The sequence below is a fragment of the Acomys minous genome (assembly GCF_964271855.1).
Source record: "Acomys minous genome assembly, chromosome: 3".
NCBI classification, from domain to species: Eukaryota; Metazoa; Chordata; class Mammalia; order Rodentia; family Muridae; genus Acomys; species Acomys minous.
The window spans coordinates 126,709,490-126,730,362 of NC_140485.1; the positions used below are offsets into that span (position 1 = coordinate 126,709,490).

General features: G+C 41.4%; 2 long non-coding RNA genes across 2 annotated transcripts in view; both read left to right on the forward strand.

The window, feature by feature from the left end:
* LOC311594887 overlaps positions 1 to 20,873 on the forward strand; it is a 438,778-nt gene that overhangs the window by 134,398 nt on the left and 283,507 nt on the right. The gene's annotated exons all lie outside the window — the stretch shown is intronic.
* LOC311594885 lies at positions 6,869 to 16,025 on the forward strand. Its single transcript, XR_014778238.1, has 4 exons — positions 6,869 to 6,948; positions 12,209 to 12,341; positions 12,863 to 13,079; positions 15,924 to 16,025. It is a non-coding gene; the product is annotated as an uncharacterized lncRNA (long non-coding RNA).

Consider the following 20,873-nt stretch of genomic DNA (forward strand, 5'->3'; position numbering starts at 1 on the left):
TATTTGTTTTGTAGGAACAGCTCCATAACTGTGGAAAGAAAATAATCACTGGAGGGAAAGCTAAGACAGCACTCCCCACCTCTTTCTGCTATAAAATTTAAAGTTCGGACCTTGAGAAGCTGAGATGCTGCATGGTGCCAGTATCGAATGTAGGGTGTGCTTAGCTGGAGTGAATAGAATTAAAGATGAGGAAATAAAGGAAAAATGTATCATTTGTGGGGAAAAGGCCATGAGAAAGAGAGGCGAGAGACTGGAAGTCCTTGCTCATTCTCTTTTCCATTTTCTAGCTAGCACTAATGGAAGCCCAACTGTATTTCTCTTGTAGTTTTCTGAATCAGAATGCTGCTTTTACTGAAACCGAGACACACATATTATGCAAGCCATCATTTTAAAGATAGCTTGAATTACTTAATTGAGACTCTTACCTAGAAAGATTGTGTAACTTTAGTTTGTAAAACTGAATTTGCCTGTGCCTTTTGTATTCATATAAAATTAAAAGTCTGAGCTAATGCTGTGCCTGTACATAATGAATGCAAATTAAAATTATTATTTAGGCAGCACTCTATGGAGAATATTCCAGTATTGTGCAGAATATGAGTTTGGGCCCTCACAGGTGAAATGGAACTAGGACAGAGATCCCATCCATGTTGTTCCTTTCATGCGAGTGTCTTTGCAGCCAGGAAGAGACTGTGAGAGAGGAAGGCTGCCTCATTCTACAGAGGGGAAGGATTGAGACTTTGGGGCAGCAGGGGCACAGCAAAGTCATACTAATGTCACTTCATTAAAAAGGCATAATTAGAGTTTGCATGGATATGTCCCTTCTTGTTTCAAAAGCATTGCCGCTAGTGGTAGATGAAAGATGACAAGGCATCATTATAAGGATAAGTACGGCGACTTATTTTTAAGGACACTACCCCCATCATGCAAGAATCTTTCCTGGTTAGAAAGGCAGCAGTGATGCTTCTCATGCCTTTTATATGCCTAAGAGCTGGCACACAAGTAGGGTTGGCAATAATATCAAAGTGAGCTTCCCAACGAACCAGGAGTAGCATTCACTGAAATTTTTGTAAATGTTTCCTTGTCCCATCTGTACTCTAGCCCACATGGCTGAAACCCTAACCTACTTAAAACCAGTATCCGCTAAGTCTTCCCAATGCTCGTGTCAGCTACTAAAGTGATGTGGCGTTCTTTTCCCCAATTGATGAAGCCATGGGAGAAAAACTATTGCCTTGAGTTTGAGGATATGGTTGTGTTAGGTGCTGAGAGTCTGGGAAACTGGAGCCTCCTCTCCTCAGACCTAGCTAGGTTGTGATATATGAAGCCAGCTGCTGCTTCTGCTGCTGCCTCTGCTCCTGCTGGCTTCCTAAGAGTCAAATATGGGAGGACAGAAGAGGAGGAAAGGAGATGTAGAAGGGAAAATTCAGTCTAGAACCTTGCTTTACAGTCTTGCTCCTAGTTTTTCTTATAACTTCTTTATATGTAGTGAAGATTTTGAGATAAATACGGCAAAATGACATATATATATATATATATATATATATATATATATATGGGTGTGCATGTGTGTGTTTAAGTGTTTACATGTATGTACACCTATCTTCATATCTGCACCTACATGCACATGTACATACGGAGGCTACATAATTTTTGGCATGGTCTCTCACTGAACACAGAGCTCACTGATTCCACAAGCCTGGCTGGAGAGAGCATTCCATGGGTCTTCTTGTTGCTGCTGCCCTTGGTGCTATAATTATGGGAACATGACACCATACTTGCCTTTTTACATGAGTGCTAGGAATCCAGAATCAGGTCCCCGGGCCCGTGCACCAAGCACTGTGCCTACTGAGTCATCTTCTTAGCCATGATACAAATGTTTTAATTAAATAATTACATAGTATATTTATTGCTTGTATTCCATGCTTCTCTTGGAAATTAAGTAGGAAGCACATCTGGCGAAAGGCATCCACACAGAAACCTACCTGACTTAGATAACAAAATCTATATTCTTCTCATGAGACTCGCTACTACAGCCAACCTGGGTCAAAAATGAAATGAACAACATGAACTGAAATCCCAAATGTGAGTAGGCAGAGAAAATGCACCTGCTTCTTCCATCTTATTTAAGCTTTGATAAATATATTAAGGTTGCTCATAAGTTTCTCTCTCTAGTCCATTTCTAGTGGTTACTTCTTTGTTGGGCGATATACCTTCGTGAGAATGAGACAGGCATTTAAACACTTGCACCTGTTATCATGGTGACATCACAATAAGAAAAGTAATTCATCTCCATTGAGTGCCAAGTTCCTAGTGCACAAATAGTAGAAGAGTATGTTAATTAGTCATCAGGATAATTCAAATGTAAAAGTGCTCAACTCATTATTTTATTTCTAAAGTCACTTAGCATTACTTGGGCGAGGGAAAATTACTTAATACAATATGATCAAATGTGTGCTATGAAGAAGTTCAGTCTTCCGCTATATTGTATCCATTATAATAAGCTACTGAACAGACATAAGACTGCTTTTGTTCTAGACTTGATTCCTTAGCACCTAAAGTTTGATTTTTCTGGACACAGAGCTGGCACTAATAATACAACATGGTTTGACAAAGAAAGGTGAGTGAAGAATAAAGTTTAGGAGCCAGAGATTAGGAACACTGGCTGCTCTGCCAAAGGACCCCAGTTCGATTCCAATCACCCGCATGGTAGCTCACAACCATCTTCAGCTCCCTTTCCAGGGTATCTGCCACCTTGTTGCAGCTTCTTGGCTGCCAGGTACACATGCGATCCACAGATATGCATACAGGCAAAGTACCAATACTCACAAAATAAAGTTAAATAGTTATAAAAATAAAATTTAAGATCTCAGTCATTGTGGTAAGTATAATCAATATATTTCACCTAGATTCAGCTAGATCAAGTGCTCACATAGAAAGCTTCCAATCTCTTATGTTGCTCTTGAAAGTTCTCTCAGTACCTCAACCCCATGGGATCTCTGGCTTTGTCTGTGCAATCGTGCCATTTTCCTGACCCTGCTCAGCTACTGCTCTGAATTTCGTGTTTGCTGTGTTAAGCCTGACACCTGAACTTCTCGTCCCACAAGGAGAGGGATGCTTGCTTCTAACATGCCCGTTAGCATAGCACATATACGGGAGCCATTATAAGATCAGAGCTGGTTTCTCTACAGAGAATTTGCAGGCAGGGAATAGAATAATTGGTATAAGGGTACTAAATTAAAACGAACCAAAACAAACAAACAAACAAAAAACCAAAACAAGTCTTATGACTCTGCCGACCGGACTTGTTTACCTAATAAAGCTCTTCTTAGTAAGTAAAGGCGACAGGAAGACTTCCCTAGACAAGCAAAAAGTGCAGGAGTTTTTACCACTGGGTGTGTCTTGTAGCAAGTTCTTTAAACATGAAACAAAAAGGCTGCTAACTAGACACACAGAAACATAGGAAGGAGGGCTGTGGCACCTTCAGCTGGCAGAGCACTCGCTGTATAAGCATGACGATCAGATAAATCCCCAAAACTCATGTAAAACATCAGCATAGTGGAATGCCCCTTGTAAACCAGGTGCCGGGAATCTGGACACAGATGGATCCCCGGAGATCACTAGACTGTCAGCTGTAGGCTCAGTTTTCTCAGCAAATATATTTTATTATGCACTTATTAACCGAGAGTACCTCACTTATAACCTGACTAACCTAAACAATAGGAAAAGAAGATTAAAGAACACAATAAGGAAATTGCAAGGATATCAGTTCTGAGGAACGATTCTCCTGGCGTAATCAGCAGGATTTCTTCTGCTGGAACCTGGAGCAACCAGAAGCTGGAACCTCAGCCGAAGCTGGAGCCCCAAAGCCTTCCCTCCAGTGATTCTCTCTAGGAGCTTCTCGAAGTGGAGCGATGAACAGCCAAAACAATGCCAAATCTCCAAATGCTGCACCTCTTGTTTTTGGCTCACATTTATACCTCCTCTCAGAATTTGTTCAAGGATGTTTTCAGCTGGTTAAAAACCAACCTTCCCCACATGGTGGTTTGACTTCTAAGGGGATAAACATCACCTGCTCTCTCACAAGTCTTTTTCTCACCCCCACTTGTGATCTAAACAAAAAACTTATTTATTTCTCCTTCAGTCAGCCATGCCTCGTAGGTGAGCTCTGGGCCAGTGAGAGAATCACGTTTCAAAGAGCAAAGGGGCATGTTTTTTGAGGAATAATACCCAAAGTTGAATTCTATGCCACACACACACACACATGCATGCATGGACACATGCATACACATTCAAGCGTCTGTCCCTGCACACACACACATACACCTGCATGCATGCACACTCAGGCATATGTTCCTGCATACACACATGTATATATACATACACACACTCAGGCATATGTCCCTGCACACACACATGTATACACACACACACACATGCATGCATGCACACACTCAAGCATATGTCCCTACACACACACATGTATACACACACACACATACACATGCATACATGCATACTCAGGCATATGTCCCTGCATACAAACATGTATACATACATATACACACTCAAGCATATGTCCCTGCACACACACATATGTATACACACACACACACACACACACACACACACACACACACACACATACACCCTGAGCTGGGAAGGTGTATACATTGCTAGAAAAGCTAAGTAAATATATGGTCAAATTCAGAATACCCACATTCTAGTGCACACATATTAAAACACCACAGAAAACATTAAGAAATTTTTAGATCCTCTCTTTTCTACTCACTTGAGTAAATAAATATTTATGGTATTAGTGCACTCCACTTGAATCTGTACTCAGAGATTTTTATCATAGCTTGAATATCAAAATATTTCTCTAAGAATCTCAGCAGTCATCCAGTTTAGAAGTATTCCATAGGATGGAGTGCTCTAAGGCATGCTTGGAAGGCATGCTGTGCAGAGAGAAGGAGGAACGTGCAAAAATTAAAAGGAGTCAATCCCGCCATGTCTCCGAAGACTTCCTATCTAGATGAGGCAAGCAGATGGTCTTCATTAGAAAGATATGAAATTTGGTAGCAACATACTGACAGAAATCAGGCCGCTAGCTTTTCCTTAATTTTAAGCTTCACCTTAAATTGAAAATTAAAGGAACACTCCACGAAATCTGTCAGTGTTTTGTGATGCTGTTAAGTTTATTTTTTGCAGGGGTGGGGGTGGGGCTCAACCATTTGTGATCTTTACTTAGGCATCTCATAGATTCTTGGTTTTATAATATTAAACTTTCAATTTTAAGAAATTTCCCATTTACTTAATATTGTCCTTTATGGCTTCCTTTTTGTGTTTTTGTGTCCTTTCCTATTGTTTTTGTGCACTTGCTATTGATGCTTTAAGATATCATATCACTGACCTCACTACATAAATTAATACAAAAAATATTGCTAAAATTCTGTTAGTAGGCTTAGGCAGCATTTATTTTCTTATAAGACTGTGTTGATTAAAGAGCTTCTATTCAGAACTTATCTGCACTGGTTGTATAATATACTATCCCCATGAGATAGATAAGGGGAACCACTTTCCCTGAGGACTGGGCATGTGTTGAGCGCTCTTCCAGCATTGTTAAAGTTTATTACAATTCTTCTGGCTGTGAAGGATGAGTTCTGCACGTTTATATTGAAAGCACTCTTCCTGATGTTCATTTTCCTGTACATAGGCAGAGACACTGAGGGTGAGACAATTTGATTCCATCACTAGAAGCTGCTGGATTCTCCCCTGCCACCCTGCCAGGCTTGAGCAAGAGAACTCTAAGTCTGATAGCCATATGGACTTCCCTTGTGCCAGCTCCAGACACCTTTGAACACTCCACAGGCATCCACATCTTGAGACATCTTGCAGCTGGTTGCTCTGCTTTTAAAGGAACATTCCCCAGGTAAGGCTGTTGGAAACAGTTGCAGGAGCCTGTCTGAGGCCCCAGGACTTTAAAGAACTCCAGCTGACCCTGCAGCCACTTCCATCTTGGCTGTAAGAGGAGCACTCCTCCTGATGGTCCAGACCCAGTACTGCTTCTGCATCCTGCTAAGAGGCAAGGTGGTGACTGATGCAAAAGAAAACCTCAGATTAGGGAGATGGCTCAGTGCTTAAAGGCTTAGTCCTCAAGCCTGATAACCAGAGGACAGACATCTATAGCCCACGTAGAAGCTGGACCAAAGTGTATGCACAGTTCCTTTGATGCTCTAGCAATAGTTGGAAACAGAAGAATTGCTGGAAGTCTGCAGGCCAGCTCGCTTTGTATATGCAATAATGAACACCAAGAGAGAATTCATTTCAAACGAGGTGGAAGGTGAGGACTGACACCCACTGTTCTTTGATCTCTAAGTGCGAATTGTGATAAGCACCCCTCGCCCCTGAGACAATAAAAATCTTCTCTTGATTGGTCTTTTCTTGCCTACTATCACTAACGCAGACTGAGCTGGAAACTTGGAAAAGGCATCAGACACAGAGTGACACAGGTTGCAGTGCCGGCAGCAGCCAACAGCTAGAGGAGTGGCAGTGCAGTGGGGCAGAGAGCTTGTGCCTGGCTTCCAATCATCAACATCTGTCGGTCAAATAGCCCCAATTGCATCCCAAGCCCTAAGTCCCAGCTTCTGTGCACAGACCTGAAGTTGACAGCTACAGCACAACAGCTGCTGCTTGCCAGCTGAGGAAGTAGCAGTGAGGGCCTTGGCATGAGTGTTCCCAGCATGCATAGTACCCGGTTTCTCATTCGGCCCGCTATATCCTAGCTTCTGAGCGGGCATGGGTAACCAGATCCTGTGTACAGTCCCCAAAGAGGGAAGAACTCTGAATCATCCTGGCAGTGAAAGGAGCGGAAAAGAAGAGGAGGAAGAGAAAAAGAAAGAGAACAGCAGAGAGCACACAGCAAGGTTAAATGAAGGCCAGAGAAGAAAAACTGTAAGCCCTAGAGATCAGAAATTTTCCAGAGAGCTGCCAAGTCTTTAGCACTAAGGATCTTGGTCCCCAGGCTGAGAGCTGTAACACTGGATGCTGTAAAAGGCCAAAGACCCCAATACACAACGACTTCATGGGGCTGCAGAATTAGAGTGCCAGTTTCCATGCTGCTGTCTGCCTATTGCTGCTTCCTTCTGCTGCCAAACACCAAGAGAAACAATAGCTATTTGTCTACTTGTAATTTACATCCAGGTTAAGCAAAAGAAGCCTCGAGCCACTGATTAGTTCATAACAGTCACAAAAGAATTTGGTAATGTTTTCAGAAAAATTGCAGCTTTGCTGACTACCTATCTTTCTTGATTTTCTTCCCATTCTATTGATAAGGTAGCCCAGCGAAAACTACTTATGAAAGAAAGGGTTTATTTGGCCTGCAATTCAGTATTACAGACTATCATTATAGGTAACTCAAAGAGGCAGGAACTTGCCATCATTGGGTACACCATAATTGTAGTCAAGAAAGAGAGAAGGATTAATTAATGCATGAAATGCTGGTGCTCAATTCACTTTCTTTACTCTTACGCAGCACCTCAGAATCCCCGTCCTAGGGAATGGTTCTGCCCACAGTGGGTGGGTCTTCCCACATCAATTAATGCAATCAATACATCTCTCATAGAACATGTTCACAGACCAGCCTGATGTAGACAATTCCCTCACTAAGACTGTCTTCCCAGGTGATTCTAGGTTATATTGGCATTAAAATTAACCCCCATAATATCCATGGGCCACTAGGGGATCAGTGCATGGGCTTCAAGAGCTTGGGAAACCTTTGAAATACAGATTTTCAGTGCATAGAACATGACAAATATTTACAATTCCTGAAATTTTCAATTATGGTAAGTATATTGAAAGTCTGCCTGTGAGCCAACAGTAGCCTTTATCAAAACATTCTCAAATATTTGACACACATGAGCTGCCTTCTGCAGTCCTGTATTACTCAATCATTGTGACATTATATGCTGTATTTAACATTTAGTTTCTGTTATTTTGGACTATTTCCATATATTTTCAAGGATTCCCACATCTCAAAGACAAAGTTTTTCTTTTTTTTTCATTTTTTCTCCTTTATTAATTTATTCTTTTTTTAAAATACATTTTTATTAATTTATACATATTACATCTCAGTTGTTAGCCTATCCCATGTATCCTCCCATTCCTCCCTTCCTCCCACTTCCCCCCTACTCCCCTCCCCTCCCCTAAGTCTGTGTCTGAGGGGGACCTCCTCCCCCTGAATATGCTCATATGGTATCAAGTCTCTCCTTGGTGACCTATTATCTTTCCTCTGAGTGCCACCAGGCATCTCCGTCCAAGGGACATGTTCAAATATGGGGCACCAGAGTTTGTGTGAAAGTTAGATCTCCTTCTCCACTCAACAGTGGAGAATGTCCATCGGCTAGTCCGGGTAGGGGTTCAAGGTTTTTACTGCCTATTTTTTCCTTGGCTGTTGCCACAGTTTGCGGAGGGCCCCAGGGCCCAGACTCGCCTGTAGTTTTCCAGGACCCACTGGATCCTTCCATTTCCTCTTTCTCCCAGGCTTCTCACACCTAAAGTTTCAATAGGATGTCCTCCCCTCTTACCCACTATTCTGGTAGGTACAGTTTTTCATGGGGACATACACCTTGGACTAGTGTCTCGATATAAGTGAGTATATACCATTTAGCTCTTTTTGCTTCTGTGTGAACTCACTCATTATGACAATTTCTAGCTCAATCCATTTGTCCACAAATTTTGGAAATTCCTTGTTTTTAATAGCTGAGTAGTATTCCATAGTGTAAATGTACCACAGTTTCTTTATCCATTCTTCTATAGAGGGACACGTAGGTTGTTTCCAAGTTCTTGTTACATCTCAATGGTTATCCCATCCCTTGTATCCTCCCATTCTTCCCTCCCTCCCATTTTCCCCTTATTCCCCTCCCCTATGACTGTTCCTAAGGGGGATTATCTCCCCCTGTATATGTTCATAGGGTATTAAGTCTCTTCTTGGTAACCTGCTGTCCTTCCTCTGAGTGCCACCAGGTCTCCCCCTCCAGGGGACATGGTCAAAGGTGAGGCACCAGAGTATGTGAGAAAGTAATATCCCACTCTCCACTCTACTGTGGAGAGTGTTCTGTCCATTGTCTAGATCTGGGTAGGGGTTTAAGGTTTACCGCCTGTATTGTCCTTGGCTGGTGCCTTAGTTTGACTCAAAGACAAAGTTTTTCAACAAAGTAAATGAATAGGCTTGACATAACTGCCCATCTTTGAGGTTTAATTGTAGAAAATTTGATGTTATAATTATGCTCAGAAGTATGCAGTTGATTAGGAGGTAACAACCAAATGCCTATGGGTCAGCTAGAATCTGATCATGTTTCAGAACACCCAGGAACCTCCTGAAATAAGGCACTTCTACAATATATTCTTTTTTCTCCTAGTTAGAACTGTAATCATTTTGCAAAACTTAAAACAAGGCCGAGAATCTGTGATAACTGGTCTTTATGTCAACTTGACATGATTTAGAGTAATCAGGAAATGCCTTTTCAGGTGTGTCCGTGAGGATTGGCAGGAAGCCTGACCTGCACTCAAAGTAAGCATCATCTTCTTATGGGCCTAGCTGTAAAGAGGCCCAGACACTAGCAGAGTTCATGTGCCTGCCTTGCTTCACACTGAGTAAATCACCTGCTATAGGATCCTCAGCTGCCACCAGTCTCCAGCCTCTTTGGCAACCTACTGTGGACTGAGAATCAGCCACTCCCTGAAGAGCTCCCAGACATTCAGTTCCAGGCTGGACCCACTGGGCTTCCAACTTCTTGGGATGAGCAGCTACCATGTTCCCCTCCTGGATGCATGAAGCCATCATAAGGTTGTCCAGCCTCTCTATTGTATAAACAAATCTAGTAAATTTCATATATGTATGTACACACACACACATACACACACACACACACACACACACACACACACACACACACACACACTTCACTGGTTCTGTTCATCTAGTGGACCCTGTCTAACCCCAGGATCATAAAATTAAACAAAGGCACACAGGAGGACCTCATGGGAACTCTACTATGAAAACCTGGGCTCAGTTACTGAGACCAGGACTCAGGTGAGAATGACACAGGCATCTGTTGGACAGGACATTTTTCAAGTGTATAGGTTTGCGGTGCAGTAGTGTGGGCAAATCCAGGCTTTAATGTTTCCTACTTTCCAAATGCTGACAGTATGTCTCGATGTGGTATTTCTTTTCAGTTTGGCTCAGTATTGTCCAGAATTTCAGCCAAGGTTGATATGACCTTAAAGAAACAGACAGATAGGCAGGCAGGCAGGCAGGCAGACACACAGACAGACAGACAAAATCATCACTCTTCTAAGTTACCCAGTATAATTCAGAGTGTTTCTTGGACTTAGAAAAGACTTCAGGAATAGATAGGCCAACACTTGGTGTCTCTGGGGCCAAGAAGTTCATTGCAACATCTCCTAGGTGGGTTCAAGATAATTTGGAGAAAGAAATAATTCCAGACTCCTGTCTCTCTAAAGAGAGGCAGGAAAATTATGTCTGGGTATTAATTTGTGCTGAGTTTGATAGGAAACATGGGTTCCCCGCCCCCACACCCCCACCCTACCCCCTCGATTTCTGCATGCTCACTCTCTCTCTGCGCTGAGTTTTTCCACCTTGGTGCAGTAAATATGAGTCAGTGTATCATCTTGCCAAGGGAAGCTAAGCAACCTAATGTTTACAGGCTTTGGAACACTGGACCTTTTAAGGCTGATGAATTCTGATGCCACCTTGTTGCTTTTTTCTCTCTTCCCTCATTAAATTTCTTCCTCTTTCTTCAACTTCTTTTTACTTACACAAAAGGGAAGAAAGTTCCGAAACTTATCGATAAGGTTTCACGATACTTATTCAAAGGCATTAGCCAGTTTAACCCCCTGAGTTGTATCAATTTATTCTAAAACACTTTACAAAATCGTTGTTTGAAGATGTGCTTCAACAACCACCAAATCAAGGGCTAGTATCTCTTGTCTAATAGTTTGGGGATCAAGAGTGGTTCTAGGAGTCCTCAGTGAAGGGACACAGGGAAGGTTCTGGAGTATCCAGGCTGAGTGAGAACGCTGGTTGAAATTGACCAGTAACATTCAGATGACCTTAGAGCAATCAGTGACCTTGGTTTTCCATTTTTCTCATATAAATAGTCATTACTGTCCAGATAAGGGTTAAGTAACTCCCCACCACACACACACCTGCCCCCAATTACTATATAGATTTCCTGAACTAGAACAGAGCCTGAGCAGTGTGCATTGAGCTGTGGCCTAGCTCAGGTGCTCCCTTGGTGAGTATTCCTTGACACAAGGACTTAGGTATGTGCACGTAAAAGCTTCTTCCTTGCACAAAAAAGCATCGTAGCATCTTCTGATCTCTTCCCTACAGTCCTCTGAGCCTCTCTAATCCATTGTGTTGACTTCTCTGTGAACTCACCTGGCTTCTCAGAGTCTTGGCTCAGGCTCACAGGTTTCAGCTTCTGTGCAGTCTCTCCTGAAGTCCTGTTTGTTTGTTTGCTTGTTTGTTTCTTCTAAAGTTTATCACACAAATAATATGACAGGCACAGAATTCTATATTGGTCAAGTTTCATTTAATTTGTTTACTCTTGTTTCATGTCTGTTATTTTAAAAATTGGCTTTTGCTTCACTTCCTTTTGAGACAGACTTTCACTTTATAGCACAGATTGGCTTTGAACTTGTAATCCTCTGCCCAGGCCTACTGAGTTCTGGGCTTATAGACGGGTACCACTGTGTTCTGGTAAGAAACAGCTTTCAGTTACACTTGTGTGTGTGTGTGTGAAATATAAAGTATGCAAATGCAAAAGATTACTTTTAAGTCAGGCAGTCCCTCCACCTCCAAGCAGGCCACAGATTAAAAAACAACTCTTTTACAATTCAGATAAATGGCATCTTGTTCCCACATCTCTCCACACTCTGTTAAGGGTTAGCCTTTTAATGTGGAAAGGGTTTTTGATGCTTTCTCAAACTAGAAGTTATGAGACACTGATTAGACAAGATGGCCAGGATTGCTGTGAAGTTTTTAATGCAGTGAGGTTTGTTTGTTTGTTTGTTGTTTTTTGGGTTTTTTGTTTTTGTTTTTTTTTAATATTGTAAGCCGGGGCAGGAGGGATAGAATAGGACCATGTCCATTGCTTCCTTTGAGGTCTTGCTCTTTCATTTTTATTAGGTATTTTAACAGTGACTTATGGTTTAGAAATTAAAGTCAGCACCAAGTCATGAATTAAGTGAGTTCAAGAGCCGAAAAGGAAGCTGTCATGTTCGTCAGTGAGATCCAATGGTTCATCAGAGCTTTCTTCAAGGTACATGTACCCTAAGAGCAGAATTTGGTTTACCTTCATGGGTGTGTACAGCATACGGTACTCTGTATGAAGAAGTAAGTGCTTTCAGGGTCCTTTAAGAATGGTTTTTCTCTAGGCTATCCTATTTTTACAGATCTTGAGAGATGTTGTTAATGAAGGTAATTTAGGAAGTCAGAAAAGAATGCAGACAGATTCGAATGAGTAAGGCCACGGAACATACCTGGCAGCATGACAGAGCCAGGCCATACCGGCAGTGGGGGAAAAAAGACTAAAATATCGGGTAAGCATTCTCCAGACTGTCATTATAAGTGAGGAGAAAGCTTGCAAAACCTTTGCGAAAATCTCTTACATTTTTTTTTTGGCCAATGCTTTTAAATTGACTTTAAAACATAATGTAGGGGATTTCACATTTTCCCAGCCAGCTACGCATGACGACTCTGTATGGTTACTGTGTTGTGAATGAGTCATTGTGTTTAGCCAAAAGCATTTCTGATATTAACATTTTGTTCCTGTTTCCTAAGAAGTCATTTTCAGAGCAAGCAAAACATTGCATGGGCTATGGAGAGCTTTTTGTACTTGCCACAATATAATAACCAGAAGACCACTGTACTCCACAGAATACCGTGCCCATCAACAATGCCTGCTACGATGAGATAATCGTCGCTATGTTCGCTCAGGGACAAAAAGCATGAATCACTGAGCAGAGGATTGTCACTAATAATAAGCACTGGGAATAAGGTAATGTGTTTTTCATCATTACGCGATGGCATACATTGTGGGCTCACTTTCAGAGTTGCAATTGATGACCACATAAAACTCGGTGGGTTGACAGAAGTAATAAAATGTTTGTGAGTTAATGTATTACAAAAGCCTTGAGATGCAGCCTTTACTAATTGCTCTACTGCGTGGCCTGGATCTTTAGTGAGCAGCTAGCTGATGCAATGATGTAATGCTACCGTCAGCTTCTCTGTGAGCTCTGCGTCTGTATTTTCAACCACTAGTAGATCCAAAGTACTCAGAAGGCACAACTGTGTCTAGAGCACATGGATGTATAAGTGTTTACATTGTAGTATAAGTAATGCATGGATGACCTGAAGTATATGCAAAGTTACTTGTTAGTTACATGCAAAAATCATGCCATTTTACACAAGGGATTTAAACATCTGCAGATTTGGTTACAAAGTGAGACAAGTGGCATAGGAGTGGTCCTTGGGTATCCTATGTATGCTAAGGGATGACTGTATTTTCCAGTGACTTAGAAATCTTAGCGGGCTCATGTACTCATGGGAACTCTGCAGGTGTCTGGGCAGGGAAGCAAGATGAAAGGGATTAGAAAGAAAGCTCAGTTCAGATTAACTTTGTTAACATGAATCAAGACTCCAAGGAGTCTAATTCCAGGAGGTTTATTCACAACAAATTTAAATACAGCATAATTTGGAAAAAAGTTTCCTGAGGAAATAAAATCCTTAGTGCTCAGTGGAGCACACTGAAACTTGACTCATTGTTCATGCCATTTCTCTAGATGGTTCTAGAGCTCGGTTACCTATGCTAGCTTAAAGGGCTAGGGAAGGCTCTGTCTGGCACACTCTTGGTCATATAGATAGTGTAGAGGCCGTTTGGGCTTCAAGCCACCTCTGGTCCTGGTTGCAGGAGCTTGGGAAGCCTCTGGCTATACAGATAACATAGGGGCCATGTTTAGACTATTGGGTTTCTCTGGTCCTGGTTGTAGGAGCTTGATGTGGCCTGGCACGAGAGATAAGGCACATCACCTGGCTGTCAATCACTTCCAAAGCCAGCTTTATAGAAAAACAGGTTATATGTCCTTCTCTTTGAAAGAACAATCCTGGGTGCTTAATCTTCCTGGGTTCCCCGGTGATCTATGGACACTAGGCTCTCTGTGCTTCCAACAGTGTGCTCCATGGGGCCTCTGTCAGTCAGGGGTAGCAGACAGCTTTAAAGGAGAGAGAAGTCATTCTCCATTGACTCCCTAATCAAATCCCCACTTCCGGTGAGCAATGTTTTCAGACTTTTTTCCTTTGGGAAGCTTTTCTTGTGTGTGTGTGTGTGTGTGTGTGTGTATGTGTGTGTGTGTGTGTGGTCTTAGCTTTTATGTGCTCTCTATATTCATGGTTCCCTTGTTCTTTGCAGTTATGTACCTACTACTTGATATTAATGGACCTCTCCAAGAAGACACCAAGTGTCTTGGTCAGAACATCTTAGTTGTTCTGTTTTCCAGTGCACGTGGCACTGTATACATGGGAGGGACATTTACAGAATGGGATGTAGATGATATAATTAAGGCATTCTCAAACTTATAAAACCATAAAGTTTTCACCTGAAGCTGTACTCTTGCAGATATAACAACAGCAACATGGGATAAGTTCTTGCTAAATAGTAAATAATTTCAAAAGAATCTACACTCTTTGTTAGGAAGTACATATTTTCCTCATGTTCTTGCTTACCTTTCCTGTTACCACAATAAAACTTCCTTTTCACCACCTTAAGAATCACACCACATTTCTACTGCGGGGAATGAGGAGTACTTGGTGTATTTGCTGACACTGTTGCCTGTCTGGTGTTAGCAGCACATGCTCAAGTGCTAATGGACTTTGGTTTTGTCTCATGGTTTAGCCTTCACTGTGAATTCACTTCCACTTGCTCCAATCAGAATGATTCTGTCTCTGCTCACACAGGGCTCTGTCTCTGTCCCTCTGTTATTGTTTACCACAATTAGACCTGCATAGTAACTGAGTGAATAGATGCTGCTCTTGTGAACTATTATTGGACCATTTGAGGGTGAGAAATCACATAATGATTGTTTTGGCTTCTCCACAGCACCTCACTTCAATTCACTGACTGCAGTGGGGACTTCGTGAGTGCTGAATAGATTGTCTTACCCAGTTTAGTACAATGAAATGGTAGTTATAGGAATCTGTTCCTGAAAATTAAGTATTTTGCATGAAAATACTGATCAGAACCTATTGCTCATTACTTTAAAAGAGAGAAATTAGAATACATGTTAAACCCAAAACAACCAACCCATTTTTCTTTTTTATTAGATTTAAAATATTTTATTTTATGTATTTGAGTATTTTGCCACTATGTATGTACGTACGTACGTACGTATGTATGTATGTATGTATGTGCACCACATACACACTTTGTATGTGCAGAGGTCAAAAGAAAGGAGTAGATCCAGTGTAACTGTAATTAGAAATTATTTTGAGACATCATGTGGGTCCTGGAAATTGAACCTAGTCCTCAGAAAGAACAGCAAGCACTCTAAATTGCCAAGTCATCTCTCCAACCCAGGCCTTAAAGCGAATCTGAACATCAGTGACCTATGTAGGTTGAAGAAGCATCATGTGAAATAGCTGAATAGACATCACTTTTCTGATCACCACAAACTTAATAAGGCAGACAGTAATGACTCTGTGCAGTAATATGTTCAGTGTTTATAGCATTTCATAAATATTATGTTTATGATAGAACATAGAAATGGGACCAGAGTCACTAGAGACAAAAGAAAATGAGATGTTATAAAAAATTAATACCTTGAAACAAACACCTTTTTATGTGCAGCATGCTAAAAGTGAAGAAAAGAGCTGGGGAGAAGGATAAAGTTATCACCCATCGAAGACGATGGAAATGCGAGAGGAGGCTGAATGATTGTCCTACTTAAGCCAGGCTGAGTCCCGCTTCTATTCCAGGCCATGGTTCTAGAGACGGGGGAGTCAGGATCAGTGGATATGCTGTCTGGTGAGGGACTAAATCTTGATTCACGTATTGTGTCTTCCCATTGGGTCTCCGCGAGGCAGCAAAGGCAGGTGAGCTCTCAGGGATCCTCCATAAAAGTGATGTTTCTTGAACAAATCACTTCCTGTGTTTATTACGACTGCATCACTGTGGCAAAATACCCAATACAACTTAAAAGATGAGTGATTTCCCTTGGCTTATGGTTGCAGAAGCTAAGGCCATGGTGACTTGGCTCTGTTTCTGGGCCCATCTGAAGTTCTGTGAGGCAGAACACCAGGATGGGAGGAACATGTTAAAGGAAGGTTGTTCACTTCATTGTGGACATAAAGTATAAGGACTGGGCTGAGAAGCACACTCTTCAAAGAGATACCCCCAAGTGACCCATTTTCCCAAACTAAGGCCACCATAGAAAAATCTGTTCATCTTGTGAAACAGCACCACCAACTGAGGACCCAAGGGAACCGGGAGAAATATCATACTCAAATTGAAACATATCCCAAAGGCCCCACCTCCTAATGCTGTCACTTTGATGGTTCAAGTTTCAGTATACAGAATTATTTGTTCAGGAATATCAAGACCGTGACACTGATAAGATGAGCAATTTCAGGCAATCATTCAAACCGGAGAAACAGCTGGAGAAGCCTTATACTTCTAAGGCCACCATGAAAGCCCTCGAACGAAGTGTGTATTCAGTCCTCACAGAAGACAGTCAAACTTTGGTGATGATGACAGTTTAAATACAACCACCTTTAACTGTTTATTTAAAATAAGGTTTGTGTGTGTGTGTGTGTATTTGTGCAAGTGCACATGTGCCCACATGTGGATGAACACGGAGAGGCATAGCTTTTGAGATAACATCTCTTACTGAACCTGGAGCTTGTCAAGTTGGCTTGGCTGACTAGCTTGAGAGGCCCTGGGATTCCCCTGTCTCTGCTTCCTCAGCCACTGTACCCAGATTCGTTCGTACACAGCCCAGTTTTAAGGTTTTTTTTTTGAAGCAGGATTGTCATATGTCCCTTATGTTCACCCCCCTCCCCGCTTTTGTCTGTCTTCTCATCTGCATGACTCATTTTGCCATGTCTGTCTCTTAGGCTCCATTTTTGGCACCACCAATAGCTGAGACACTCACACCTGTATCATGCCTCACATGATGCTATATATTGGATAAAACTTAAGACTTTTTCCTATATATTGTGTGGTAAACAGTATTGCATTGAGTTTAGATAAAATCAATATTGCTTTCTTTTTAAATGATACTTTTATTAATATCTTGAGAATTTCATATAATTTATTTTGATCATACTCTCTTCCCTATCCCCCAACTCCTCCCAGGTCTTCCCTCACTTCATGACAGCTTAAAAAAATCAGGTTTAATTTGTGTTTCCCAACTGCCCTTCGGTGCGGGCCCTTTCCCTGGTGTGTGGTCACTCTTCCAGGGGTAGCATTTTTAAAGGACACTGACTGTCTTGCCAGCAGTTATTAGTTACCGACTTCTCCTCAGCTCTGGATGGAGCTTCATGCCCATATCTTCCCTGCATTCTGGGATACTGTGTGCCTTGAACTTATGCAGGTGCTGTACAAGCTGACACATGCTCTGCATATACACATGCAGCTTTTCTGCTGCATCCAGAAAACACGGTTTCCTTGTCATCTTCTACTGACTCTAGCTCTTAATAATTTTTCTAATAAGATTTAACCTATTCTGGCCCTGTTATTGGGGCCAGCAACCTTGTATCTAGATAGGCTGTAGGCCCTAAGGGAGAGCCTACTGCTATTATTCTGCTATGTAGACATAATATTAAAGTAAATCCTAATGCATTTGACAATTGTTATTAAATATGTTTAGTTTTGTAGTAGATGATAATTAACATACAGATATGTAATTGGTCAATATGCAGAGCATGCTTTCTTTATCAATGTTAACAGCAAGGAACAGTGTGTTATTGCCTTGAAAGATGCATATGTTTTATGATATATATTAAGACTCTTTAATGGTATATGTTTTATGAAATAAGAAGCCATTTTATACAGTTTTGCTTTCCACAGTGTCAGTTATCTACCAGCAACCATGCTATGAAAGTCTCAAATGGAAAATTCCAGAAGTGAATAATTCAACAGTTTTAAATTGTTTTCTGTTCTGAGGAGCACGATGGAATTTCACACCATATTGTCCCAACTGTCAAAGAATAAGACCCGTTCCTTTATTCAGTGTATTCACACTTCATATAGCACCTACTTGTCAATCACTCAGTATCACACTAGTTATTAGGTTGATTTTAGTTTTGTCTCACAGTACTCATATAAAAGGTTTGGTATTGCCTGTAGCTTTGGGGTCTACCAGAAGTCTTGGGGGAGATTTATAATGAAGGAGAGAGTACCAAATATGGAGTCAGTTTGCTTTGTCTCAATTCAACAGGTATAAAAATCTTCTAAGGGGATACATAGCACAATAGGACTGTAAGCATTCCAAAAGAGTGAAGTCATTAAACTGATAGATACATAGAATGTTTATATCATAGTCAAAATAATTGTGAAAGGTGCGTCAAGGTTGCCAAGGAGCCTGAATCAGACACATGATCTAGGGAGGGATTTCTACAACACAAGGGAGTGCAGAGTCTCACAGTAGGGATAGCTGCATCTGCTGGGAATCAAGCATGGCTACATTCTTTCAAAGAGGAACTTTGTTATTAGGGGTTTTCTGGTAGGGAGCAGCGGTATAGCCAATTTATCATGTTGATGAGCTGGAGTTTCAGTACCAGGTGGTGATGCCATGTTGAATTTTTTCCTCCCCAATGTAGACCTTTGTAGCTCTCATAGGTGAGGCTTTAGCTCAGAGAGAATCTAAAGGCTCCCTCGTTCTGAAGTTGTTTGTCTAGTTCCTGGCAAGAGGAGAGACAGGAGCTAGGAAGTCACAAGTGTAACCTAATATTGTGTTCTTTGTGAAATTACAGTAACTCAAGCTGTGAGAGCCTTATTTAGTCCTTGAAAGGTGCTCCAATTCACCACAGCAAGCACTAGGAGGGTCTAGTCCAAGAGGCTATGGCATTAAGCAGGAGTGTAGACTCCAACTACAGGTGAAACCCCTTTGCTGTCTACAATCCTTTCCACTGTTTTGGAAACCAGCCCTCGTTCTCAGCCGCTGCCAGTTGTAACTTGCTGCTGTCTCCCACATCCCTGGCTGCTTTTGATCTGTCGAAATAATGCTTTCCTTTAACAAGGTGAGTGGATCAAGAATATCATGTCTGAGCAGTGGGCAAATAAATATGTTTGGTGGGGCAACATTGAAGATGTTTCTTCCATTTTTCAGCAACAAAGGAAGATGTCCCTTCTCTTTCCTTCATTGGATAATGTAGGAGAGACAGACCCAGAACAGATATGACATTTGTTATTGTTATTGCCTGTTTCTGTTGCTTATTTTTATTTTTGTCTTAATTTGTGTTTGGTTTTGGCTTCTACTTGAAAAACAACTGGAGCTCCTGGAGAATGATAAAGCTGCTTCCAGATATTAGGGTAAAATAGACCAAATGGAAGGAGAGGAATGAGAAAGACAGAGAGAGACAGAGACAGAGAGATAGAGAGACAGACAGAGACAGAGAGATAGAGAGACAGAGAGACAGAGAGACAGAGAGACAGAGAGACAGAGAGACAGAGAGACAGAGACAGAGATCAAGTTTTTGAGGATTGTGTCAGGGTTCTCTCAGGTTAAGCCTTACCCAAAGCTGCTCGGTGTCTAGTTTGTAATGTTGCAAACCAAAACATATTTTAATGTAGGTTGAGCCTTCTATTATATTTCATCTAACTACTGATATTAAGAAAGATAGATCAGCTCAACTATGCTACTGCCTAGAGCTGACACTGACACACGAGGGATTATAGGCTGTTTAAAAATGACTAAGATAAGAGAATGACAAGAGAGTTATGTTTTCTCCATGCCTCTCTCTCAACATTTTAATGTTTAATATGTTAAAAAATATCAGAAAAGAAAACAACTGCCCCCTCTTTTATTTTTTCCTTTGTCTTTACACTGGTGGAAGGGATAATAATGTCTAATATAATGGCTCAATTTGGTTTCAGAATTGTGTAAACAGCCTTACACGGTGCTGTTATTGGTGTCATGTACCACTGACTGATTGCAATGCATCCAATTCTTTATCACAGTGCCCTCTGTGATAGTTCTTATCGGTTGTTAACAGACAAGGTCTAGAACCATAGTATACAATCCCAGGTATATGTCAGGGAGGGAGTTCCTGGACTGAGTTAATGAAAGTGGAAAGACCTACCCCCAATGTAGGCAGAGCCATTCCACACATGGGGGTTCCAAGCTCAATAAAAACAATAAAATGTGCCAATCATCAACACTTATCTCGCTTTTCTCTTCATCAGTAGATACAATGGAATCTGCTGGCTCCAGCCCCCAATGCTAAATTCATCCTAGCATGAGAGACTGTAACCTCAAACCACATGCCCAAATAAGGCCTTTACTCCTTATGTTGCATTTGTCATGTCTTTTGTGATAGAGATGAGAAAAGTACATCATGTAGTCCCTTCTCCACATAACCAACTCATTTAGAGTAACTATGGACTGGTCGTGGAGGAGAAATGAAGAGCTATGTATCATACTGTAAATCTTCTTTCCTATTAGTTCTCGAAGAAGTTTGTACACTGTATTAACTTCCTCTCGTAATCCCTCCCAGATCCACCTCCCTTCCCTAGCCACCTAACATCCTGTCTTGTCTTTTCTTTTTTCTTTCTTTCTTTCTTTTTTAATCATCCATC